Source organism: Cervus elaphus, chromosome 28 (assembly GCF_910594005.1).
Source record: "Cervus elaphus chromosome 28, mCerEla1.1, whole genome shotgun sequence".
Lineage (NCBI taxonomy): Eukaryota > Metazoa > Chordata > Mammalia > Artiodactyla > Cervidae > Cervus > Cervus elaphus.
Window position 1 is genome coordinate 47,156,098 of NC_057842.1, and position 9,525 is coordinate 47,165,622.

Below are 9,525 nucleotides of genomic sequence, written 5' to 3' on the forward strand. Positions count from 1 at the left end.
CATTATCAACATCCCCCATCAGAGTGGTATATTTATTATATTTGATGAACCTAAGTCAATACATCATAATCAAAGTCCATAGTTTACATTAGGATTCACTTTTGGTGTTGTACATTTCATGGGTTTGGACAAATGTATAGTGACATATGTGTCATTAGAGAATAATACAGAGTATTTTGTCACCTCTCTTTCTTCCATTCAGACCTTCTTCCCCCCGCCCCCTTGCAAACCCTGGCAACCAGTGTCCTTTCGACTGTCACAGTTTTGTCTTTTCCAGAATGTCATATTGTTTGAATGATATAGTGTGTAGCAATTTTCAGATTCGCTTCTTTGCTTAGTGACATGCTTTTAAGTTTCCTCCATGTCTTTTCGTGGCTTGATAGTTTATTTCTTTTTTAACACTGAAAAACATTTCATTGTCTGGATGTACCATAGTTTGTTTATTGTTCACCCACCAAAGGACATTTTGGGTTGTTTCCAAGTTTTGGCAATTATAAATAAGTCTGCTATAAACATCTATATGGAGGTTTTTTTTGTGTATGTGAGTTTTCAACTCATTTGAGTAAATACTAAGGGATGTGAGTTTTGGATCATATGGCAAGAATATGTTTGGTTTTGTTAAAAACTGCCAAATTGTCTTCCAAAGTGGCTGGACCATTATGAATTCCCACCAGCAGTGAATGAAAATTTCTGTTGTTCCACATCCTAATTGATGTTTGGTGTTGTCACTGTTCTGGATTTTGACTGTTCTAATAGGTGTGTAGTATTTTGTTGTTTCCCTGATGACATATAATATGGAACATCTTTTTCTGTGCTTGTTTATCGTCAGTATATTTTCTTTGATGAGGTGTGTATTACAGTCATTTTTACTTGTATTGTTTTCTTTTGTTAAGAATTCTTTGTATATTTTGGGTAACAGTCCTTTATCAGATGTGTCTTTTGCAAATATTTTCTCCCAGGCTTGTTTTATCATACTCTTGTATGATATTCATTTGCCTATTCTCTTTGACATCAGTGTGAGTCTCAACTTGTTTATGTGGTCCTCTTACATGTTTTGAATATGGACCCAGTGGTGGAAAGAAACACTGGTGAAGGAATTTCAGGACACATTCTCACCTCTCTGTGTAACTCCTTAGGGCAGAGCCACGTCACTTAGAGGAAGTGTTTGCCTATCCATGTAGCATCCTCATGTGCTGGCTGGGCCAGTACATAATTCTGCAAACCAGTATTCAGTCTCAAGCTAGGAATTGAATTTTAGAATTTATAAGGGAATGAGTTTTATGATGTTTATTTTCCTTTTATTTCAAAGACAGTCAGAAAGAAAGTTATGGAATCCATGGAATTTAAGGTGAACAAAATACACTTTGAATTTGTGGGGAGTTTGAAGAGTTATTGTTGCAGTAAAACTAGTCTGTCCTACTTTATAAATTAAAATTTTTTTTTAAAGGAAGGAATTCATTTTTGAATTAAGGAAAAATAAAGCAGAAGTTTTTCCTTACCTAAATAAGCCAGGGCAGTTGTATCACACCTGGGCAACTCTGGATTGTTTTCTCAGATGCTATTCCTTGTGGTTGCCCAATCTGGCTGGCAAGATGCTCATTTCAGTTACAGAAATCTTTCAACTGAATACTCACCTGTTCCTTCCCTGTCTTGTCAACAGGATGTCATTCAAGAGTGAATGGTGAAGACTGTTTAAAAAATTTGCAATAAAATAAAGCTACTCATTCAAAAGAGTTAACAATAACAATTTAATTATTTTACATTTTGGCCTTTAAAAATAAGATTGGCTTTTATGGCAATTACTGGATTGAACAGACATATAAATATGATGGCTAATGTAGTGACAATTTATGTTTTAAGTTATTTTCTTCCTTATAATATTAATTTGAGTGACAAGATTGCTAGCATCGCAATTGCCAATATGTTTTAGAAGGAAAGGCACAACAGAAAAAGTGCTCCAAAGTGTTCTAAAAATGTATTAGGTCCCTTTTAGCTTTATTAGAACGAGTAAGTGAATAATGTGATTTATATTTTATTATTCCTTCTCATAGAAAAGTAGGGAGTTGTGTATAAATGGGGAGCTGTTTTACTGAGAAGCATTCCAGATGAATCACAACATCCATTTCTTATTGTGATTGGATTCTTCTTTCGTTGGCCATTGTCTTCTAATGCATGGCCATTGTCTTCTCCTTGTCATTACCCCATCTGCAGTGACATGCATGACTTACCGCACCTCTGTCAAATCATTAAAAGTGTTTCCTTCCTATGCACAAGAAACTAAAGCAAGCATGAAGCTGGTGGTGCTAATAGAGATTTGGGATTAATGATTTTTTTTTTTTTCAAGAAAGTCACAGGTTAGTATAACTGAAGTTAGCTGTGTCTGTTCAAATCAATGTTCTGAGACTTTAGTGGGGCATCCAAGCTGTCTTTGATTTCAGCATTATTTGAGAAGATTTGGTTTTTTTCAATTAAATTAATAGTGAAAGGGGTATTTAGATTGTCAAAAATGTTTAGACATCTTTATTTATTAACAGAAATGTTTATTATCACTTGAAATGGTCTCTCTTTTTTTGCAATAAATTATGAAAGAGGGATATACAGCATAGACTATATAGATGTTGGAAGGGGGATGAGAACAGAGGCTATTCAGATGAAGACAGAAAATGGACTTGGACAGTAAAGAAAAACAAGAGACAGCAACTGACTGTGGAAAAGGTTAGTCCTTCCTCCTTACCGGCGTGAGCCAGGACCTTGTGTGTGTACGACCTCTGTGGCCCCGGGGGCTTGAGCTCGCCACGGTCCCCTGTCCGTGGAATTCTTCAGGCAGGAATACTGGCCTGGGTGGACGTTCCTTTCTCCAGGGTGTCCTTCTGACCCAGGGTTCGAACCCAGCTCTCCCTCGTTGTAGGCAAGTTTTTTTTACTTTCTGAGGTATCAAGGAGGCCCTGAATTAGGACCTTGCCAATCCTTTAGTGGATCATTTGTCTCAGGAGAGGAGACTCACGTATCAACAGTTGTGGGGAGGTCAGTGCTTCCTGGAAAGCAGAAATGAGTCCATCCTGAAGCAACAGAAAGATTTTTGGGGGGCAGAGAGTAGGAAAAAATGGTATGATTGGAAAAGGTAGAGAGGTGATTTTGAAGCCAAGGGTAATTATATCCTGTGAGCCTTTTGAAAGAAGGAATAGAATGAGTGTTTGTGGGTGACTTGAATGAATTTTCAGGTTATATTTTTTCATTATTTCTGGACCTTTATGATCTATGCTCTTACTGTTGGGTGCATGTGCTGCATGATATTTTTTATTAATTAGATATCTCCATGTGATAATGTACAGGAGACCTTGTTCAGTATCTCTGATGTGGCTGGGAATGCTGGATGTGATCACCTGGAATGTTCTAGGAATTTCTTGGGGAAGATTAATTTTGTATGGATCATGTATGAATATATTAATTTCATTTCTAAATTATAGTCTGTTTTCTTTCAATAAATTCTTCTCAAGCATGGCAAATAACAAGATTACCCTTTGATTTTCTTTCTTTTGGGGAAAAAATTCAGATATGTAACTTAAATACCACAAATTTATCTTTAAAATGCTTTGCAAATATATCCATTCTTGTGCTGACAACTATGACAACCTGTTACTTCATTTTTGTTAATTGTCCTTTGTATATATTAATGGAAAAAATCCTTGTCATGTTTGTTTATATAAAATGAGGAGGTGAGAGGAGTGAAGGAAAACAAATGGAAATAACATTTATTTAGTGCCTATTTGTTAGAAAAATTCATATATGTTATCTCATTTCATCTTCATGAGCACCATAGGAGATTGGTGAAATCATCCTATTTTAAAAATGAAACTCAGTATCAACGAGTTTACTTAAGAAGAGGGATACCAAGATGACAGGGCTATTATTTACTGCCTCTATAAAGAAACGTGAGTTTTTAGAATGTTATGCTGAGTTCATTCAAGGAACAGAGTGCCTCTTGTAAGAAGGGCAGCAAACTAGAAAAAGGGTGCTAGGAAAATTAAATGGATGTGTGGAACTGGCCCCAGGGTTTTGGTGAGGAAGACATACATGCAGACCTGGATGCTAGTTAATGGCCCAGGAACTGATTGCTTAGTTTATGCATTAGTGCTCATTTAGGTTTGTTGATAAACTATTAGGTAGAACAATTATTCTGGCCTTGATTGTAGGTATCGTTATTGATGAAATTGAAATTATCTTAAATCTTTGGGTTTCATTGCATATGTTTCATAGCACTGTGAGCTTATCCATGAACAAACATATCAGATGTCTTCCTGAGTGGGCTGTGATGTACTTGAGGTGGGGTCATGTTTCATTCATCCATTGTGCCTAGACGTCTAGTCCATAGCCTGATATCTGCTAGCTGTTCAGTAACTTTTTTTTTTTTTAATAATTTAAGGTATTGTTGGTGCACACCACTGAAAAAAATAAATAAATAGTCTTAAATGAATCTAAATCAAACTCTAAATTAAAAACTTGTTAATTGCTTTTTTCTGCTTAGATGTTAGCTGTGCTGTGCTCAGCTGCTCAGTCACGTCTGACTCTTTGTGACCCCGTGGACTGTAGCCCACCAGGCTCCTCCTGGGGATTCTTCAGGCAAGAATACTGGAATGGGTTGCCGTGCCATCTTCCAGGGGATCTTCCCAACCCAGTGGTCAAACCCAGGTCTTCCACATTGCAGGCAGATTCTTTACATCTGAGCCAACAGGGAAACTCATGAATACCGGAGTAGATAGCCTTTCCCTCTTCTAGGGTATCTTCCCAACCCAGGGATGAAATCTAGGTCTCCTGCATGGCAGGTAGATTCTTTACCAGCTGAGCTACCAGGGAAGCCCCAGATATTAGCTGACACATACATATTTACTGTCAACATCCTATAATCATTGTGCAAAGTTTTTAACAATTGAAGACTATTCCACAGCCCCCTCTCTTCCCTAACTCTACAGTTTAGTAGATTTTCACAAGTATATTCCATTGATTATTAGAAATGTATTTCTTTTTTCCTTCTGTTTGTTTCTAAAATTAGTTTTGTGTCCCTATGATTTTCATCTTTGTTTCTAATAAGTGGCGAAAGGCTACCTCTAGAGCTAGAAAGACCTCTTTTGAATGTCTGAGTATTTTTAATACTCAACCTTTTTGATTCATATATACAAATTAAGCTGCAAAGTTTGCCTTTTTCTCATGTGCTAAATTATCTTATACAATAGGTTTTAGCTATAATATGTTTTTTAAAATGATGGAACATGTTACCTGTAAATAAGCTGACATACTGGTATCTGAATAATACTCATTTAACTAAATCAGATCTTGCTCTTTTGGGAAGAAAACTGGATTTAAGTTTCTTTCACAAAACCCTGCTGGAGTTTCTTTGACTTTTCTTACTTCTAAATAGCATCAGCAGTATAAAATTATATAGCTGTGCTGGGCTTCCCTCATAGCTCAGTTGGTAAAGAATCTGCCTGCATTGTAGGAGACCCTGGTTCTATTCCCTCTCACCACTGGTAATCACAAGTTTGTTCCCTGCATCTGTGAGTCTTTTTTTGTTGTATTCACCAGTTAGCCTTATTTTTTGGCTTCAACATATAAGTGATATCAGACAGTATTTAGCTTTCTCTGACTTATTTCGCTTAGCATAATGCCCTCCAGGTCCATCCATGTTGTTGAAAATTGGCAAAATGTCTTTCTTTTTAAATAGTTGAGTTCATGCTTGTCTGCTTAGTCGCTCAGTTGTGTCCGATTCTTTGCGACCTCATGGACTGCAGCCCACCAGGCTCCTCTGTCCATGGGATTCTCCCTGCAAGGATACTGCAGTGGGTTACCATTTCCTCCCCCAGGGGCTCTCTCTGACCCAGGGATCAAGCCTGCATCTCCTGTGGTTCCTGCATTGACAGGCAGATTCTTTACCACTGAGCCACCAAATGGCTGAGTAGTATTCCATTATATATATATATATATATGGCTTCCCTTGTGGCTCAGACAGTAAAGAATCTGCCTGCAATGCAGGAGACCTGGTTTGATCCCTTGGTTGGGAAGATACCTGGAGAAGGGAATGGCAACCCATTCCAGTATTCTAGCCTGGAGAATTCTATGGAAAGAGGAGCCTAGCAAGCTACAGTCCACGGGGTCGTAAAGAGTCGGACATGACTGAGTGACCAACATAACACACACACACGTATATATACACTACATCTTCTTTATCCATTCATCTGTTGATGGACACTTAGGTTGCTTTCATATCTTTTCTACTGTAAATAATGCTGCTATGAACATTGGGGTATATTAATCTTTTCAAATTAATAGTTTATTTCTGGATAAGTACTGAGGAGTGGAACTACTGGGTCATATGGGAGCTGTATTTTTAATTTTTTGAGAAACCTCCATACTGTTTTTTTGAGGCTTCTTGACAGAGGTATTCCCTCCAAGAAAAACATGGGGTGCTCTTGGCCCCTATTCATCATACTGAGTGCTCTCACAATTAAAACATGCTTGGAAATGTTTGCAAAAGTGCAGGCATTTGTATCTGTTTCACATGTAAGAGAAAGTCAGTACATTGGTTATTTTCTTTAAAAAGTCTAAGAAATTATAAGCTGGGATATTTATAAGCAGAGTCTCAAGGTAAATAAATATAGCCAAGAGTTATTATTGAATTTATCTACAAATAGGAAATTCCTGAAGATTTGACAGGCTTATGAATAAATTTGTGTGTGTATATGTATATATGCATATATATAAATATATACATATTTTTATATGTTTTCAACTACTTTGCAAAGGACTCTTGGGGCCAGATCTATGGAAATAGTCAGTGGCAGAGGATAGTTTGAAGTGTTTGTGATGCGTCTTAGCAAGTCATTGCTTTTTCCTGGGCAATGAAGCGCAATCTTAGATTGTGTCCAGGATGAATGCATTCCTTGGATTTTAAAATCAAAGGTTCCTGCTATTGCTTGCTCTTCCATCTTCTCGGCAGCTTCCCCTTTGTATTGTGATGTTTGCCTATGCTGTTCTGAAGTCCAGTACCCAGTTAGAGGCAACCATGTTACTATGACTCCAGGGTTCTAAGTAGCTAATGGTGGCACTTTGGTTACGGTGAGAACCAGAATAAGGATGATCAAAGATTCTGTTATCAGGAGTTGACAGTGCCTGACACATTTGGAACAAAGTCTTGGTTTTCACTTTCATTCCTGGCAAGTAATTTGTCATCGGAGTCTATGTGGATGATCTTTTGAACACATCCACCTGCAGGTCATGGGGAAAAATGATGAGTGGAGGAGATTTTACCTCTTCATGAAGTCGGGAAATAGGGATTAGTAATAGTTCCATCTAGTTTAATTTACTATTTTGTAAGTCTTGGAATTGTTGCAAGCTTTATTCTCTGTTACTACGAATATTGAGAGGTTGATGTGACAGACTGAAAAACTCAGGAAGAATCATTTAAGCAATGTGGATGTGAATTTAGTAAGATATTTTTCATCCCACACATACCTGTCATTAAACTTTGTAGATAATACTATCTGTTGCATGCAGAAAAGAGTGTTGAATAAGAAAAAAAAGTAGCTTTTGCTTCAGAAAACTTATTGTCAGCAATAATCAATTACCTTCACAACGAACTTATGGAATTAATGCAGGATGATATACTCCAGTCGCTACATGGTACTCTGATAGAATTTTAAAGATGCTTCTGATTTAAATTATGTATTAATTGGTTCAGGCACCAAGTTGAAAGGCCTGGCTCTAATGATAAAGCCAAGTAAGCAGCCTGATTAATGAAAGGAGCTGGGAAGAATTTGCTACAGAAGCTGAAGCTCTTCGTCTGGTAGCTGTAATCATCGTAATTTATTATGGGAAGCTTCTTCCATGGCCCTGAGTCATAGCTGTTATTCCTTCTGTAAGAATATGTTGACTCACATGTTTAAAAGATTATCCAGGGAAAAATGTTTATTTTAAAATTGAAAAAAGGAAAATATTATACTCAGTTTATTATGAAAACAACGGGTGGGAAACAAAAGATGGGTTGCACAACGGTATCTGTATCTGTATTTGAAAGTTTGATTTCAAATAGAACAATAGACAATGCATTGGATTACCATTGTGTATGATATTAAAATGTTGAAAACATTCCATTATTCTTGTAACTATACTAAGTCCTTATTAATCATATATTGTGAATGAGACCATAAAGAGAATAAAAAACACAAGAATGCTTAAAAGGAGCTCACAAAATACAGAACGGGAAGGAAAGCATGGACATCACAGTTGTTCTTGATCTGACTGTATAGAAATATAGTTTGTAATGGAAACACTTTAACTATATCTTCCTCTCCACCTCCCAATTGCTTGTTATCTTCTCCATTTCATCTTACTTAAAAACATACTTCAGCTGTATCTATAGCATAATATTTTATAGTTGTGTTTGTAACATTGAATTGTCCAATGCATTTCACATTTTGGGTCAAGTGGAGGAGCTGATTGAGAAAGAGGTAAATAGTTTGGTGTGGTTTTGCCTTTGCAGCTGCCCTGACAGTAAGAATTGGATTCTCTTGCACCTCTCTTGCTCGCATGCTTTATTCTCTGGTTTGTTTCACATTAACTCTCCTTTTAGAAGACTACATTTGCCAGTGTCCTGAAAGTTCCTGTTCTGTTTTCCAACACCCAGTAGGATCGAATCTCTTTAGGCTCTGCCTTCACTGAAGCCAGCATCACTTTTAGCTGGCCCTGCTAAGTTGCATTTAGCTGCCAGTCTCCATCATTCCTTTATAGTGAGTTTCACATCATTATTTTTCTAGGCAGAATGTATAACAATTCATAACAGTGAGAGATCTGTCTCTGGGAAAATTCCATTTGAGTGAGCAAATTCCATTTGAGTGGGAAAATTCCACTTGAGTGGAGCATGAAATCATAAAGGCATGAATTAGAAATCCAGAGAAAGAAAGAAGATAGCTAAGATGCTTTGTCTTAGAAGTGGAAGAAATTTGGTGGTGGGAATTCTGCAGCTATGGATGGTGGGGATGGGCAAGTAAAAGGTGGAGACAGATGAGAAGGAACCAACAGCCAAGCAACGTGAAAGGATGGCCAGACTGACTTCACTAATAGGTACATCTAAGATTCTATTTAAACTTTTTGCACTGCTGTGATGTCAGCGTATCAGCAGAAGATCAAGAACATGTCATCTTGACAAGCTGACCTCTGACGGACATACTTATTAAGTCTGCATTTAAGGAGCATCTCCAGTATGCCTCCTGGTACCAGTGGCCATCGGTGCCCCGATGAGCTGTGACACAGAGCATGCTTGTCACCCAGGCCATGGGGCCCCTGGCTTAGACTGCGGGAGCTCAGGCACTCCTGCCGGAATAGGGAACGCATGAAGGTGTTCTTGAGGAATAAGTTTGAATTAAATAGCCAGTGAAGGACAGAAAGGGTGTTCTCACCCAGACATGCAGGTGAGAGAAAGAATTCCAGGTGGTTCTGTAAATCAGGAGGGTGGGGTGTACTGACTCATTCATG